General features: G+C 54.8%; 1 protein-coding gene across 8 annotated transcripts in view; it reads right to left on the reverse strand.

Annotated features, from left to right (window-relative positions):
- Nucleotides 1-18,480, reverse strand: part of STIM1 (stromal interaction molecule 1) — a 64,652-nt gene that overhangs the window by 41,341 nt on the left and 4,831 nt on the right. The gene's annotated exons all lie outside the window — the stretch shown is intronic.

Raw genomic sequence — 18,480 nt, forward strand, 5'->3', positions numbered from 1 at the left:
GGCTGGAGCCCCTCAGCTCTGGAGCCAGGCTGGGAGAGCTGGGAGGGTTCACCTGCAGAAGAGAAGGCTCCAGGGAGACCTGAGAGCCCCTTGCAGGGCCTAAAGGGGCTCCAGGAGAGCTGGAGAAGGACTGGGGACAAGGGATGGAGGGACAGGACACAGGGAATGGCTTCCCATTGGTAAGATGCCCTGGACAAGGATGGAGCCTCCTGTAGAGGCAGGGCTGGTGTCCTGCTGCTTCCCAAACCTTGGGAAGTTAAAGCCACGCTGTCTGTGTGGCTGGGGGAGTCCAGCAGCCCAGGAACTGGTGAACAGTGAGCATACTGGGAATGCTCTCCCTCCCCCAGCCTGGCAAGGCTGTCCTCTCCCCACAGCACTCCCAGCCAGTGCCGGTGGCAACAAGTGACAGCTGGACTCACAGAGCCTGAGCTGCACCAGGGAAACACTTGGGTGCCCTGAGCTGGATCTGAACAGAGCTGGGTTTCCTCTCCCACCCTCCAAGGTTTCCCCACAGTCACTGCAGAACAAGCTCAGAACTCTGGGCTGGGCCCTTCTGCACTGATTGCTGCCCTCTGTCCCAGGGGCAGCGAGCAGGGCACAGGATGGGCACTGCACTCCTGCTGCCCTTGGACACGACTGCAGCAGGAAAAACGAAGCCAGGCTAAAAGATATCTCCCAAAACATTACAAGATTATCTTGTTCCGAGCCTGTGCTTGTTATTGCAGTGAGGAACGTGGCAGCACTGTGGCAAAGTTCAGATTCTGCGAGGGAAGGTCATGTCACTGTGAAACCAAGGGGGTTTGTTCAGATTAACACCCTCCTGACCACAGAACTGAACCCTCTGTGTCCCAGGGGTTCGTCCAGCATTCAGGGAACAGGATCTGAGGGGAATCTCTCCCAGATTTCTTGCCACAAGAACAGCCCCTGGGTACTTGGAGCACAAATGCCAGGAGTGAAGATTGACTGAAAGCAGCAGAAAGAGCAATAAAACAGTGGCTGCCCCAGGTGCTGATAAAACCAAATGCACCATCAAAGCTGATCAAATCAGAAACAGGGAGGAGTTTGGTGTTTTCATCAGGACCAGAAAGAGCCTGAATATGGGGCAGGGTGATTCAATCAGCAAATGACCCTGCACTGATAAGAGAATGGTCCTGAGGTTTCATCAGCCAGGATGGGCCATTCCCCTCCCTGTTATCCAGTTCCCTTCCCTGTAATCTCCATTCCCCTTCCCTGTTATCTCTATGGGCTGCAGCCACAGAAAGAACCATGACCAGGGCCAGGCCCCTTCCTCAGACTGATGGAAGATTAAGCCTAAAGATCATACTACAAAATCATCCAATGGTTTGAATGGGAAGGGACCTTAAATCTCCTCCAGTCCCACCCTGGGCACCTCTCACCAGCCCAGGTTGCTCCAAGCCCCATCCAACCTGGCCTGGAACACTAACACCAGGTCATTTTGGCACACCCTATGGCTCCTTCAGCAAGCAAGAGCCTAAAATGAGTCTGAAATTGGCTTTAAGTAAATGTTCTTCTCCCAGAAGGCCCAGCCCTGGTTTTTGCTACAGCAGTTTCCACAGGAGACACTTGGCAGGCCTGTGACTGCTGGAGTCCTCAGGAGCTGACAGCATCCCTTCCCTCCCACCCCACCTCTCTGAGTCATGGCAGTCTTTTGTCTCTATCCTGCTGTTTGGTGCCTCCAGGCTTGGTTTTATCTCCCCACTACCACTCTAAACAGGCAGAACAGAGTCCCTCCTCCCTCCTGTGGGGTGTCCTTGATGGCAAACTAATGTGGGCACATCAACAGGGGCCAGCTCTGCATCCCTCCCCTGGCCATTGTTCCCCACTCATCCCCACCCCAGGCCATCAGCAGACAGTGAGGCCTGAGTGCTACAGCAGAGGAAGAGCTGGAATTCCACAGAATCACAGAACCATCAAGGCTGGAAAAGCCCTCAGACACCATTGAGTCCAACCATCCCTCAGCACTGCCAAGGCCACCACTAACCCTCGTCCCCAAGTGCCACATCCACATGGCTGTTCAATGTCCCCAGGGCTGTGACTCCCACCCTGCCCTGGGCAGCTGTGCCAGGGCTGGATAGCCCTGCTCAGGGAAGATTTTTCCCAAAATCCACCCTAAACCTCCCCTGGTACAACTTGAGGCCGTTTTCATCTACCATGGAAAGCAGTTTGGGTTGGGTTTGGTTTATGAACAGGTTACAAAGTCCCTTTGTGGTTTGCCCAGAGAAGCTGTGGAGGCTCCAGCCATGGGGACAGTCAAACTCAACAGGACACAGCCCAGGACAAGCAGCTCTGGGAGGGGACCATCTCCAGAGGCCCCCTGGAACATCAAACCCTTTCATTCCAGGTCTTGCCTTTCTCGTGGGAGATTCTCTCTGGTTTAATTCTGGGTTCCCTTCATTTCCGTATCTCCAGTGACCCTCAGAGCTCGTTCAGGGCAGCCCGGTAGCACCGAGCCCTGCAGCAGGAGCAGCCCCGGGACAGCAGCAAACAGCAGCTTAATTATTGGGATTGTCATTTACATAACTGCCTTTTATAAACACCGGGCCGGCAGCCAAGGAAAAAAGCCCTATATTTGGGGAAAAAGAAGTGTTTACATATTTCACCCGTGTAAACAAGGGCTCAGCTGAACTTCCTCGCTCAGGGCTCCTCCCCTCCCAATCTGGGCTTCAATTACAGACAAATTCAGGAATTCCAACGGAGGCATTACACTGGTTTGTAAGGGATGCAGCCAGAGATTTCCATCCCTCTGGAGGGGCAAGGAGAACGAAAGGCAATCCTGCTATCTTGCAGGGAGGCTGCAGAGCAGCAGCCCAGTGAAGCAAAAGGGGCCTGGGAACAATCCTGGGTTTCCAGCTCTAATTCCCAACCAGCAGAGCATGACAGAGCTCCGAGGGTATCCAGCCATTCCCGCTGTCAGGACACTGCACAGCTGGAAATTGTTTACTCCAGAGAGCTGTCAGGCTGCTCCAGGTTTAACGTGTCACACTGGGCCACAAGCTTTCATACAAAAACTTCACATATAAATCCTTTCTTTACAGAAAGCTGCATTTATCAAACAGGACTGGGATTTCAGCACATGCCCATTTCCCTGCTCCCATTTCCCTGATTCCCTTGGCAATCCAAGTCCTTCCCTGGGAGGTGCAGAGCCAGGGCACCAAGTCTTGCTCCAGAGGGCAGCAACATGTGACTCTTGGCTTCCCACTGCCAGAGGGCAGGGTTAGATGGGAGATTGGGAAGGAATTGCTGGCTGGGAGGGTGGGCAGGCCCTGGCACAGGTTGCCCAGAGAAGCTGTGGCTGTCCCTGGATCCCTGGAAGTGTCCAAGGCCAGGTTGGACGGGGCTTGGAGCAACGTGGGCTGGTGGAAGGTGTCCCTGCCCATGGCAGGGGGTGGGATTGGATGAGCTTTAAGGTCCCTTCCAACCCAACCCATTCTGGGATTGCCTGTGATCAAAATGGACCTTATCCATGTCCCCACCTCCCACAGAGCCTGGAAATTCCAAGGGTGATTTTCCAAGCAGTTCTGGGAGGTAAAACAGGCAGTTGAAGGGATTTTCCTCCCAGCAGACAAAGCAGAGCATTCAAGGAATCAATTCCCTCAAGACACTGAATTATTCCCATGTCCCCATCTCGTGTGTCCCCATCCAGAACTGCTCCAGACACCTGGGACAGCGGGGTCTGGAGCCGTTCAGCAGGAACTCACTGCACTCAGTCATTTTTCCACTTCACAGAATCCCAGCAAGGTTTGGGCTGGGAGGGACCTTAAAGCTCAGCTCATTCCATCCCCTGCCACGGGCAGGGACTCCTTCCACTATCCCAGGCTGCTCCTAACCCCATCCAGCCTTCAGTGACTATGAAAGTTTCAGCAGGAGTTCAAAGACAAACTTCTTCCCCTCTAAGGAAGTAGCTTTCAGGACGCAAGAAACCATCCCCTTGAACCCAACTCAGATTAAACAGTCTAGAAAACATGTAAATCCAAGAAGAGGTTGGGCTGTTTGATCTCTGAGAGGCTTTTGAGAACCAACACCCTTGGGTGTCTCTGCTGGAAGGTCCAACCCAAAATGTTCACAAATCATCTAATAACAGTGCCTAGAGAAACAGGTCCTGCTGAATTCCTGGGGCCAAATCTGTCCCCCCTGCTCTGGAGATGCCCTGGTCTCTCAGGATCAGGATAACAAGGCCACACGGGGTGAGGCAGATGTAGAAGGGAAGCCCTCAGTGATCCCCAGAGCCTCCTGGCAGCACCAGTAGCCGAAGACAGGGACAGGAAGGAATTCAGCAGCAAAGAAACGTTGTACAGTCAACAGTCGTGAGCTTACACTCAATTAAAACCTCAAAATTCCTACCACAAACGGGCTCCTCTCCTGGGCACACGCTCAGCAGTTATTTACTACCACCAATTCCCTCCTAATTCAGTGCAATCAGCCCTTTTCATCCCCTCAATGCAACCACTTACTGATTTAATACCAGCCCATTTCTTCCAAACATCCTCCCCCTTCCCCTTTCATCTCGGCTTCCACCCAGCCCCCTCCACCAGAACCTCTGTCATTCCACTGTTCAAATGCTTCACTTTTTCCACCCCACTAAAAAAACACACATCCCCCAAATCAGACACACACCCCAAAACCAAGGCTACTTCCCATTGTACAAGCCACAAACCCACGCCTGGATCTGCCTGTCCTGGCAGTGCCCACCCCTCCTCCTGCTGTGCCGTCCCAACACACGACCCACTCTATCCATGAGGGACCACCCCACCTCCAGCAGGGCTTTTGGGAACAATTCCACCCTCCCTGTGGCTCTCAAATGTCCCCAGAGCAGATCTGGGTACCCTCTCTCAAAGTGCCACTTTCCCCCGTTTCCTTCCACAGGCATCTTTGTTTGCTCTCCTCGGGCCCAAGGACTGTGGGAGATTTCTCCTGGGCTGAATAAATAAGATAATAGGAGTTGTTTCGGTACCACCCTGTCAGGCACCTCGGCTCTGCCCACGGTCAGGAAGAAAACACCAGGTCAGGGCCTCGCCTGGAGGAGCGGCCGAAGCCAAAACACCCCATGGGCAGGAACCTTCTTATGAGCTGAAATAACTGCAGATTGGGTTACTTTGTAACAAAAACCGAGGTAATCCGACAGTTTACACATTCCTGCTCCTGGTGTGGAACAGAACTGCATCATTTAACTGCACCCATGGCCAAGGCCATCCAAAAATGACAGCAGAGTGACTTTTTACACGGGTAGACAGTGGCAGGGCATGGGAAGGGTTTAAACCAAGAGAGGAGAGACTGAGATTAGATATTGGGAAGGAATTCCTCCCGGTGATGGTGTGGGCAGGCCCTGGCACAGGTTGCCCAGAGAAGCTGTGGCTGCCCCTGGATCCCTGCAAGTGTCCAAGGCCAGGTTGGACGGGGCTTGGAGCACCCTGGGCTGGTGGAAGGTGTCTCTGCCCATGGCAGGGGTGGCACTGGGTGGGCTTTGAGGTCCCTCCCAACCCAAACCACTGTAGGACTCTGATATTCCACGTTTTGGGAACGCTGTGCAGAACCCACCCAGTGCTGGGGGCAGCAGGGGGCACGGGCAGGGCTGTGCACAAGGACCTGTGGTCTCTGCACTGGAGGAATCCGGGATGACCCCGTGGCAACACCCTGGTTCTCAAGGACCCAGGATCAGCCCTACTGCTCTGCAAAGCGACAGGAAGATCATCCCACTGCCCAAACCAGCCTTAGAGTGGTTTTCCCAGAATGGTTTGGATTGGGAAAGACCTCAAAGCCCACCCAGTGCCACCCCCTGCCATGGGCGGAACAACCTAGCCCAGGTTGCTCCAAGCCCTGTCCAACCTGGCCTGGGACACTCCCAGGGATCCAGGGGCAGCCTCAGGTTCTGCTTTGCATCCTTTGCCAGACTGCCAGTGAGGGGTGGGAAGGAATCAGCGCCAATGTGAGCCCCCCTCCCAGCCGTGAGTCAGCGCTGCCCACGGCGCCGCACCCCGCGATGCCAAACGCACCATTAGGATCCTTTAACTGAGAGAGAAATCGCTAAAAGTCAGGAAACCACATAATGGACGAGTGAGTCATCCCTGCCTGAAAGACTGGAGACTCCAAAGAAAGCTCAGAAGAAATCAAAGACAAGCCCACAAGGTTCCTGCTGTTCCATCCCGTCATCCCCGAGCCACGCGAGCTGTTCCTGCGGCACCGCCTGTCCCCCGCCTGGCACTCAGGGATACCCACGGGCAAAAACACCAGGGGCAGGAACAGCTCGAGGAACAGGAGCAGAAATAGTGGTAACTATCACCAGGTGGCAGAGGAATAAAGAATTCCCCTCTAGCACTCAGTACTTATTGATAAATCGGGGAATATCAGAATGGACCTCAAAGCTCATCCAGTGTCACCCCCTGCCATGGGCAGGGACACCTTCCACCAGCCCAGGGTGCTCCAAGCCCTGTCCAGGTTGGACTTGAGACACTTCCAGGGATCCAACCTGGCCTGGGACACTTCCAGGGATCCAGGGGCAGCCACAGCTTCTCTGCCCAACCTGTGCCAGGGCCTGCCCACCCTCCCAGCCAGCAATTCCTTCCCAATATCCCATCTCTCCCTGCCCTCTGGCAGTGGGAAGCCATTCCCTGTGTCCTGTCCCTCCATCCCTTGTCCCCAGTCCCTCTCCAGCTCTCCTGGAGCCCCTTTAGGTCCTGCAAGGGGCTCTCAGGTCTCCCTGGATCCTTCTCTTCTCCAGGTGAACCCTCCCAGCTCTCCCAGCCTGGCTCCAGAGCAGAGGGGCTCCAGCCTTTGGAGCATCTCCATGGCCTCCTCTGAACTCGCTCCAGCAGCTCCACATCCATCCTGTGCTGGAGGCCTGGGATGGAAAGCACAGAGCTGATCCCAAGGCCAGGCTCACAGCCTGGGTCTGATTCATCTTCTGAGCCTCAGAGGGAGCCTAGCACTCCAGGAGGAGCTCCAGAGCTCCAGTGTGGACATTTAGAAGGGCTCTTCCCAGCATTGCCTGGCCTCTTCCTCCTCCTCCCCACCGGCCCAGGCTCCAAGCACTCCCTGTGGTCCCTTCCCAGACGTGCAGCTTCATAATTAATCTAGCAAAGCAGCACCATTCCCACGCTGCCCTACAAGGACAGCTTCTCCCCATTTTAACCTTATTTATCCCTCCTGTGTCTCACCAAGAATTGATCATTTGCACTGCCACAGAAACCCCGGAGAGCAGGAAACAGGGTGACAGCAGCCCTGGCCGTGGCACACGCTCCGCTCTCCGCTGTTCCTACGGCGAGAAGGAACGAGCTGCTGCTCCCAAACCCCTCATCCCGTGGGAGAACGGCCCTGCTGCAGCCAGCTCCTGCCTCTCCCAGCAAAGTCTTTCCATCCCATTGAAGGACAAGGCTCTGCCAAGGCCAGATGCTGCCCATCCCTACGGCATCCACGGGCAGAGCCAGCTGGAAAACGCCACGTGGAAAAACACACCTTCATTGTGCAACCTCAACAACAGTCTGCCACCATCAGCTTGACCTCTTCAGGAATAAAACCCTTCCCACTCAGCCCGTTATCCCTCCGCTTCCCCAGGCCCAACCAAGGGAACACCTCATGAGCAGCTCCCTTTCCACGCCGCCGCCTCCCTGGAAAAGGTTGTTACTAAAAAAGAAACTTAAGAAGAAAGTCTGGAAATGACTCACTGTGAACAGTGGTTACACTGGGTATTTCTGCTTTGCTACACTAGAGATGGAAAGGCTCCTCTGGGAGGAGAGAAGGGGGACAATCACCCCTTGGACAAGTAACACCCCTCCTCAAGTGACTGCTTTCTGGAGGTGACTAGGGAAAGAGGAACTGTCCAGAATCAGATGCTGGCTCAGAGCAGCGCTGGAACTCTGAGGGTCCTCATTCTGGAGGGGGCCTGGCAGTGCTGGGGCAGCAGGAGGTGACACAACACAGGAGGTGTCACCTCCAGGCCATGAAACCTGGGGGTGCAGGAGCAGGTGCTGCCAAAACCAGGAGAGAATCCCAGGATCACTGAGGCTGGAAAAGCCCTCCCAGCCCATGGATTCACCCTGTGTCCCATCTCCCCCTGTCCCCCAGCCCAGAGCACTGAGTGCCACGGCCAGGCCTGCCTTGGACACCTCCCTGGGCAGCCCCTGCCAAGGCCTGACCACCCTTTCCATGAGGAAATTCCTCCCCATGTCCAACCTGAGCCCCCCCTGGTACAGCCTGAGCCGTTTCCTCTTGTCCTGTCAAGGAAGGAAGGAGGGAAGATTTTCCAGTAACCACAGGTTGTGATTCCATCAGCTCAGCAGCTCCTGAAACCTCAACCTCAGCCTGAAAATCCCCCATGGAGAGGCCACTCCCACACCTGGCTTCCCTGAGGATCAAGGGCACTCGTGCTTTGGGAACAGCAGGGATTTCAGAGTGATCCCAAACCACCTCTGCTCCTTCCCCAAAGGCAGACTTCCCAAAATCGTCAAGGTTCTTGGCAGTGATAAAAAGGACTTAAAGGGCAAGCTGAGAACTCCTTGGACAAGGTGCTCCTCACCCTCAGCACACAGAGAAGAGCTCTGGAGCGACACAGTCCCTGTTGGGGTCAGTGTTTTACACCAGCACTGTGGCAACAAAAACCCAAGAAAGGAACCCCCAAACTCTTCCTTAGCCCAGCTCCAGCTGCTGCTCCACTGCCCCTGCTAAAAAACACTGTTCAACATTCCCTGAGCCTGCCAAAGTACCCAGCAACCAGAAGTGAAGAACCTGCTGAAAATCCTCACAGTTTTGACCAGATTTCAGGGCTCTCCCCCAGCACAGCAGCTCACCTTTGCCCCATCATTTTAAAGCCAGGATTTAGCTGGTCCCTTGTGCCACGTACCTGCCCCTCGGCAACGTGTCCCCCACAGCTGTGGGATGTGGGTTCCAGGTGCCACCTGACCCTGCCCCACAGTCCATGGAGTGCCCAGCTCCCAGGCAGCTCTCCCTGCAGAGCTCTGTGATCCAGGTCCCCTTGTTATTCCCCAGTGCCCGAGGAGGGAACGCGCCATTCAAACCCACGCCGGGCCCGGAGCCAGACCAAGGGTTGGGTTTGACCCCGTTGTTACCTGAGCTGCACAAACTGATCCTTTCCACACCAGTTTAGTCGGTAAGAAAAGGCCCCCCGGAGTTTCAATGGGAAGGATAAATCACCTCCGACCTGGGAAGGGAGAGGCTGATTTGGGAAGGGCCTGAGCTGTGTCCTGGGACCGGGCGCGTTTCCACGGCACAGCGAGTGCTCAGGGCAGCACACCGAGGGCAAACAAATAAATTCCTCAGGCTCCTTCCCCGGCACTCCATAAATCCTCCAGGCAGGGGCAGCACTCAGGTGGGAGCCCTGTGCATGCTGAGCCCTGAGCGGCCCCAGGACACGGAGTGACTCCAGCAGAGCTCCATCTCTGGCTTGGGATCACAGGGATGGTTCTCCCCTCACATTCGGGGCAGGGCCCTGGACCCCAAATCACAAATGGAGCAGCTGTGTGAGGTCACTGGGGCTCGATGCCACAGTGAGGGGCTCAGGGCAGCGGGACCCCACTCCTCATCCCCACCCTGCATCCTCATCCCACCCCGAGGGCTGGGCGTGCTGGACTGGGAGTATCCCCTGTACAGCACTCCCACCAAGGAGCTGCCTTTGGACCTCAGAGCCCTCAGCAAAGCACCTGGAGCGTGGAGCACTCACACCACATGTGAATGGAGAGTTCAAATTGGATCAAACAGCAGCCTGGAAGGGTTTGGGACCCCCCTGGGAATCAGTGGAAGTGTCCATGGCCTGCAGTGGAAAACAGACCCCTGGGTTTATGGGGGGTTCAGTACAGAAGCACAGCTGAGGCTCCTTCAGTGACGTGCTTCTAAATCACAAAAAATGGCCTTATTTGAAAAAAATCCTTATTCCAAAATACATGTAGGAGAGCCCAGGACTTTCCGCATGAGATAAACCACCAAACCTGAGAAAATAGCAGCTTTCAGAGTGCAAATTAAAAGTATTCTCATTACTGCACAAAAAAGGAGAGACCAACAGAATATTGTTGTCATTGACAGCTTAAAAGTTAAACCCTAAAAAAATCTGCATCTGGTCTCTTCTTGAGACAGACGTGGATAAAACCATCTCATTCCACCCCCAGCTCACCTGGATGGGGCTGGAACTGGGAAGCTTCACTTGCCAAGCGCTTTGGCAGCTTCACTCGGAGGAGGGGGGAAAAAGAAAGAGCTTGTGGGAAAAAAATTCACACTATTTTTTCAGTTTTATATTTTCAGGCTACATCAGCTGACCTGAGAGAAACCCCAAAAGCCCAGAAAAAGGAAGTTGTGCTTCTCCCTATCGCCTCTCCTGCCCAGTGCAGACACAGGCCCTGCCACTGGCAACATTTCCCAACCAAGAGCACAAGTGTCACCCCTGCAGCATTTCCGCCCCTCCGAGTGCGAGCCAGGGCACTCAGCACTAAGTTTAGCCATCATTAGGCCACAGATAAACCCCTCCTAAATCCCTCACCTCCCAGAGCCAAGGGGCAGAGCCAGCAGCTGAGCTGGAGGCACTGACCAACCCAGCCACGGCACCTTCAGCAGCTTTGCCCCAGCTGGAGCTTCGCAGAGCTCTCCACACGCACCCAAACCGTGGTTTTTACACCCAACATTCGGTGGGAATTCCCTGCAGCTCTCCCAGGGCTGGAGCAGCAGCAGCACCAGGATCTGAGCAGCCACACTTGGGCCCACTGGACTGAGAAAACCCTGTGAGTGTGTAAAACCCTGGGTTATTTCTGTCCTGCTGTGCTGACTCAGCACCAGCCACGGGCAGGTTAAAGGATTGTTTACCCAAAGAATAACTCAGGCTACCAGGGAAATTCCCTGCCAAATCCTAACACAAACACACAGGTGAGGCAGGAATACGAGTCCACACTCCTCTGGATCTTTTTAAATACCTCATTAATTAGGAAAAAACCCCAGTCTATAGACTCTACCCTCCAGGAGGAAACATTCCTTCCAGCAGCAGCACAAAGAGGAAACAGAGCTGGCAGTTTTCCTCCCTCCTCTGCTGCAAAACAGGGAACTTCTTTGCAGTCCTGGAAAATTCTTGTCCAAACCACTTACAAGTGGCATAGGCTGCCCAGGGCAGGGATGGAGTCACATCCCTGGAGGGATTTAACGGGATGTGGCACTTGGGGACATGTCAGCAGTAAGGAATGGTTGGGAATGGTTGGACTTGATGGTCCCCAAGGGCTTTTCCAACCTTAAGGATTCCATGATCCCCTCCACTAAAACCAGCCCTTTCTCACCTTCTGCTCCAAAGCCTTCACGTGTATTTCTACCAACACTCACACAAAGCCTCTAATGAACAGTAAAACCTTTCCCCTCCTTCCTTCCAGCACAAATTCCCTCATTTCATGGGACAGCTGTGTCCTGGTACAGCAGCCAAGAAACCCCCCACCAGCGCAGGTGCAGTTCCAACCTGGTTTGCCACAGGTGAGCAAAACCTTCCTTAGGGATGGGGTCATTCCAGAGGAACTCAGCCACAAAGTCATTTAGGTTGGAGAAGACCTCCAAGATCATTGAGTCCAGCCTCGCTCCAGCAGCTCCACGTCCTTCTGCAGATGGGGTCTGACCCAAGGTGGCAGAACTTCCCTGTGCCCACGCTGTGGGATCAGCCCAGGACCAGGGATTTCGGGGTCCCAGTGCACGTGCCCATTGTGTTGATTCGCTGAACTCTCACAGATCCCCCTTTCTGGCTCCTGAGGTCCGAACCCTGATGCCATCCCTCCTCAGCACACCCAGCAGCTCTGAGGTGCCCGATGCCAGCAGTGACAGACCCCAGTGACAGACCCCAGGCAGACCCCAGTGACAGACCCCAGTGACAGACCCCAGTGACAGACCCCAGTGACAGACCCCAGGCAGTGTCCCGGCCCCACTGGGACCCCAGAGCGTGGGGGGATGAGCCGAGCTCAGCTTGGGAAAGGGTTTATTCCCCCCCACTTGCTGCTGCTGCACCTGGCCGTGTTTCTGGAGCTGTGGGAGCACTCTGGCCCAGCCTGTGAATGGATACACATCCAGCTGCTCCATTGCCATCCCAAGGCAGAGTGAACCCCCACCCCGTCCTGGGAATGATGGATGTGCCACAGGCTGGGCCACCACGCTGACCTTTGGGAGGCCTTCAGTTCCCTGCTCTGCCAGGTGACTTCCTGCCCAGCAACGAGATCCCTGCACTTTAATCCTGCCTTTGGAACAGGAAGGCTGGTGCTTCCACATCCTACAGCACCAGGAGGTTAAATATACCAGAGGAACTCCGAGGAGCTGGAAGCAGCATTCCCAGTGCAGGTGTTTGGCACACACTGGAGAAGCCACCTTTGCTCACAGGTCCTCTCTGGGCTCGATCCAAAGAGCAGGAGCTGGGTTTGGTTTAAAAATTGCTGTTACTGAGCCAACAGCAGTTGGAGTTTCTCCCAAAGGAATCACAGGAACGAACCAATTTCACATTTTCAGTGAGAGTAAGGATGAGGTGGGGTGAAGCATCCCCTTTTCGTGTGTCTCAGACAACCTCCACCCTGGTCCAAATGCTCTTGGCAGGCCCCAGGAGCAGCACAGCCCAAACCCTGCAGGCACAGCCAGGTTGTGCTGTTCCCTGGATTTCCTGGTGCTTCTCCCACACAGAGCCCAAGGTGCTGGATTCTCCCCACGTTCCCAAGGGAGGGCACCAGGACCATCACAAAGCTGGGATTTGGGGCTCCCTGTGCCCAGGGTGCCCGCACAGACCCCAAATGTTCTTCCAAAGCCCTGAGTGGCACAAACCCAGCACAGAGCCAAAGGAGAGGTGGGGGGAGCTGCTGGGACAGCGGGATACCTCCTCCCAGCACAGTCCCAGGCAGCGGGAAAGCATCCCAGCCATTTCACCTTGTTAGGCTGAGAGGCTGAAAATAGCCCCGGGATGAAAAACAAACCAGTTGGACAAGTTCTCCAAAGCCAGAGGCTCTGGCCAGCAGGAGCAGCCCCAGGAGCAGCCCCACAGCTCTGCCCTGCCTCAGCTCCATCCCAGCCAGAGCTCCTGCACCTGCAGCTCCAGAGGGGACACAGACAATGCCACTCCTCACTGCCAAAGGGGATCACACCCAGGACAGCCCACGGGAAGGGAGGGGTGAGGCAGAGACAGCAGTGCCCCATCCAAGAGCCCTTTGAAGATATCCATCTCCCAGGGATGGCACAGGAATGCCAGACATTCCCATCACAGCTCCCAGATGACAAACTCGAGGGCTGAGCCTCACCCTTTGAAGGGCAAAACATTTTTTCTTCTTTCCCAAGAAGAAAAATAAAAGATAGATGGGAGGAAAAGTAATCATCAACCCTCCACCTCTCACCCCAAAAGCTGTGAGGAAAACTCCAGGGATCATCCTGCAGAGTGGGAGAGCGGCATTGAGTGCCCCCAAATATCCCTTTCCACCCTTTTTTGTGGTAATGGCACAGCAAATGAAATGAGGAACAGGAAAACCTGTTTATCTACAACACACACAGTGCAAATCTGCAGGAAACGGTGGGTCCACGAGAAACCTCTGAGAGCAGCAGGACCCGAGGCCAGGACAGTACTTGGGATGAGACAAGGATAGCCCTGGGGTGGGATGAGGACAGCCTTGGGATGGGACCATGACAGCCCCCAGCACTGCCCCACTGAGATGCCCCTTTGCCAGGAGTGCTGCTGTCCCCATTCCCACAGAACCATCAGCATCTCCAGGTTAGTTTCCACACTTCCCAGTTTCACACTTCCCTGGGTGTCTCCTCCTGTACCAGAGGGCCCCCAGGACACAGTTTAATGAAACACTCTGCCCACAGCAGCCCAGGCTGCAGGGGTGCCACTTCCATCTGCCATCCCGAGCCAGGCTCAGGAACCTCTTCACCTTCCCAGCTCTGTGGCAGAGGGGCCCAGCTCCCACCTCTCCAACACCTGCAGCCAAAGCCAGCCCAGGACTCCAGGGGGGACTGGCAAGTTAAAAAGCCAGGATTTTTAACCCTCTGAGACCCTGGGCATGAGCCACAGAGCAGAGATGGGGCTGCTCTGGCAGTGCCTGGCACGATCCAACACCCCAAATCCCTCTGCAGGGTCACCAGCTGCTGTTTGTGCCCCAATCCCAGTTGAAGGTGCTGGGATTGCCCCTGGGATGAACCGACCTGAGCCCCCCAGGCAGAATCCTCAGAGTCCACACATCCCACAGCTAAAAGCACAGGCATGGACAAGTCCTTCTTTACTGATCCTTTCCACAGGTTTTAAAAGAAGGAAAACCCAAATCTCCTCCTCATTTTGCAGTTTACAGAGCAAACTCACCATGAAATCCCAGGAACATCAAGCCACTGCCTCCTTCCCCAAATGCTCAGATCTTCCATCAGCCACGTTCCCATAACACTTAATTCCTGATTTATTTCTTTTCACTTCCCACAAGCCTAATCCTGCTGCTGACAGGCAGACCCTGATCCAGCTCCAGGAATGCCAAGCAGAGGAGAAAGCTGGAAGGCTCCACGAGGACCTGCCATAGCCTGGGACGGGATCCCTTCCTTCCTCCCGACCCTCAGAGCTCACCCACAGCCCCAGCAGGTGGGAGAAGCCATCACACACAGGATTGAGGGAATACTGCTTCCAGGGGCTGCGTGGCCTGCAGGTATCCATCCACACCTCACCTGAAGTCCTGGAGCTCCTCCCTGACCAACACAAGATGCCAAACCTGGATTTTTGCCTCCCAGCTGCAAAGCAGGAGGAACAAACCCACTGGGCAGTGGTAACAACAGCAGCTGCTTGGAAAGGGTTATTTCCAGAATTGATTCTCTCCCCCCCCAGAATTAGTTTTTATCCCCCATCCTTCTGTATCAAGTTAAAAAACAACTTTCTTTCCCCTTGGCTTACTCACACATTAATTATGTCCTGGCACTCTGACAGATCTAAACACACGCACTGCTGAGCAGCTTTGATCCTGAATTATTCCTCCCTTCCCTGCAATCCAAAGCCTCCCTTGCCTAGGAAGGGGCAGGCTGTTCCAACCAGCAAGCTGTTCCTTTGGAACTCGGAGAGGAACATTCCTCAAGTTCTCCTATTTATTGTGTTTGTGTCCTCCCCGAACGGCCGCATTTCAGGCACCAGGGCTCCAAAACTGGAGGAACTGCCCTTAAAACTCTGTCCTTCGGGGAAAAACAAACATGGGGCTACAGAAACAGCAGCTTTTCCTGCCACACATGTGCCACCAAACATCCTCGCTCCCACTGGGATCGCTGCTGCTTTCACTGAGGACTGCTGGGATCAGGGAGTCCCAGATCCCGGAGGAGGTGAAGGAGTGGTGGAACTGAGAGGATGCAGAGCTCCTTGGTGGGATAAAGTGTCCTTCCCAGGAAGTGCTGGATTTGCCACTCTGGATCCTGAAAATGTCTCTTATAGCAAAGCTCAGCAACATATATATATACATTTAAAAAATCTGTATATAATTACCAAAGGGGAAACAACTCAGGCTGGTGAGAGACTTCCAAGGAGCACTTGGTGGTTCCCAAAGTCAGGCTCCACAGATGTCCACGACAGGCAGCGAGTTAATACTTTTTCCAAAGTGGAAAAAAAAGGTTACTTAAAAATAGGCCCATAATCCAAACAAACAAACATCCCGGTACTGTTTCATGGGGAGGAAACAAACAGGGACAATTCACGGGCAGAGACACGTGTGGTTCCCCAGGATTTCCTTCTGCTCCTCTGATGGTTTGACACCGAGCAGGGCTGGGGACTTGGGCCCGGACTGCCAGGGAAAATGAATGTATCAGCTGGGCACAGCCCTGCCTTGCACCCTTATCACTCAGAGTGCTGTAATTATTATTACAGAGACCTTGGAGCCCCTGCCAGGGTCTGAAGGGGCTCCAGGAGAGCTGGAGAGGGACTGGAGACAAGGGATGGAGGGACAGGACACAGGGAATGGCTTCCCACTGCCAGAGGGCAGGGAGAGATGGGATATTGGGAAGGAATTCCTGGCTGGGAGGGTGGGAAGGCCCTGGCAGAGGCTCAGCTTGAGGCAGGAGCTGCTCAAGGCTCCTGTGTGCTCTGCAGGAGTGATGGAGCAACAGCCTCATTAAAGAGTCTCCAGCATCAGCTCCTAACACTGACCTGACAGGGCCAGGAAATGACTGAGGCAGGACTGCAGGGACTGGGTGGAAGGAAGGGAATTAGAGTGTTCCAGAGAGTCCCAGTTGGCTCAGCCACAGGAGCAGAGCAGATGGCTCAGGAACATGAAACATCCCCAAATTCCAGCAGCAAATAAAGGCCTGAGGGCATGAGGGGGAAGCAGCAGGTCCTAAGGCTGCACCTGGTAACAGGGAGAAGGCAGAGGAGAGGTAAATCCCCCTTATCCACAGAATCCCAGACTAGTTTGGGTTGGGAGGGACCTTAAAGCCCACCCAGTGCCACCCCTGCCATGGGCAGGGACACCTTCCACCAGCCCAGGGTGCTCCAAGCCCCGTCCAACCTGGCCTGGGACACTTCCAGGGATCCAGGGGCAGCCACAGCTTCTCTGGGCAACCTCACACAGAGGAATTTCTCCTAAAGAGCACCTGACCGACATAATGAAGGGCAATGACACCTTCTTTTCCAGCTGGGGGGATTCCCAGACCTTCACCTGACACCAGGTAATGCCCAGTCTCCCATTTCCAGCACATTCCAGCACTGCTCCTGCAGGTATCCACAGTGGGCTCCAGGCAGCTGGACCACCCAGGAAAATGAACACACCCAGCTACCAAAGAGCCAGTTCCAGTGGGAATCCTAGAGCTGCCCAGGAAGAACCACAGCTCTGCCCACTTGCTCCACCTGCTCAGTTTACTTCTCCCTCTCTGGACTGAAAGCAAAGCTAATTAATGAAGGAAACAGCTTTTTCTACACTAATTGGTTTGTGTAATTAGGGCTCTGAGAAGCAGAATGCCAGGCTGGGCACAGTCCAGAAGCTGAAGGGTGTCCAAGCCACCATGGGACACGAGCCACCACCGCCTCTGCCACTGGGGCAGCCTCCAAGGCAGGCAAGCAGCAGAATGTTTAGGACAGGGATAACCTCAGGGAAAACTGCTGCTTTTCAACCACCTGCTCACAGAAAGAGACTCTGAAGTACAAATCACAGAACCCCAGGATCACTGGGGTTGGAAAAGCCCTCCCAGCCCATGGATCCCCCTGTGCCCCATCCCCACCTTGTCCCCCAGCCCAGAGCACTGAGTGCCACGGCCAGGCCTGCCTTGGACACCTCCAGGGCTGGGCACTCCAAACCTCCCTGGGCAGACCCTGCCAATACTAAATCTATATGGAATTACACCAGGATGGCCTTTTACTTCCCTTCCTTCACCAAAAACTGGGCAGATCATGAGCCACAACTCTCTGAAGGATAACGCAGCTCCCCTGCGGTGTCACCGGACAGAGACCCTTCCCCTGCCTGGAGGAGGAGGAAGGAAGAGCCCTCACATGGAATCAGGATGTACCAACATACCCAGGCACCCCAGGAGAAACTGAACAGGCAACAGAAAAGCAAATTCCTTTTCCCTCTTACTCCCTTTGGGATGAGGTTCTGCTCCAAGATCATCAAAGCGTCCCGGATTAAGGGATGTCAGGAGGCTCCTACATCACACATTTACTGCTCCATCCCCTCCTGAGAGCAAAGTACAGACAGGGGGATTGCTGCCTTGGACTTCCCACGTGGGTATGTGTATCCCTGCCCCAGCGAGGGAAAGGCCCAGTTTGGAGCAGAAGATGCAGCTCCCTCGGGCTCCACCTGCACTGCTCCCGTTGTAAGGACCACCCGAGGAGCACAGGGGGCTTGCAGAGAGCTGCTGTGCCGAGAGTAAATAAATAATCTAACGAGACTTTAAATTAAAATCCCCTCTCTGATCCAGCTGAGCACTGCTCCAGGTTCCAGGGCCCAGCAGGGAAGGGAATGAGCAGGAGGTCCCAGCACTCCCAGTGCTGCCCAGCCAGCCCCGCTCCTCCTCCTCCACACGAGGCCATGGTCTGCTGCCAGAACACAGTTTCTCCTCCTCTCAGAATGGCAATTCCTCGAGATGAGTTTCATTCCCAAGGCTGTGCAATCCACTGTGGCTCCCAACCGAGCTGGGGAAGAACATGGCCTGTTTCCTGGCAGGCTTCTCCAAGTTCTCACAACTGCTCTTCCTCCCTTGCCCAGCCTGAAGCTGCTGCTCACCGGTGTGAGCCCTACTCAGAGAACGTGCACACCTGAAAGGATTTAATTAAACTGCAGAACCCGTCCAGCCCTGGAGGCAAAGGCTCCTCAGAAAGTGCTCTGTCAAAGCAAGGAGAGCTGCAGGTCGTGTGTCCCACGAGCTCCCAGCTCCGAGGGAAGGACACGCTGCAGGAGTCACTGCAGGGAGGGTGTGCTGGGACAAGGCAGGTCCTGCACCTCCCAGGGCTGGGGAACAGCAGGATGAAATCCTGTCCTGGTTCTGCTCCCACAGCACCACAAGGGTACTGAGCTCAGA

The sequence above is a fragment of the Myiozetetes cayanensis genome, unplaced genomic scaffold, assembly GCF_022539395.1.
Source record: "Myiozetetes cayanensis isolate MyiCay16 unplaced genomic scaffold, myiCay2020 scf5-8, whole genome shotgun sequence".
In the NCBI taxonomy this organism is placed as follows: Eukaryota; Metazoa; Chordata; class Aves; order Passeriformes; family Tyrannidae; genus Myiozetetes; species Myiozetetes cayanensis.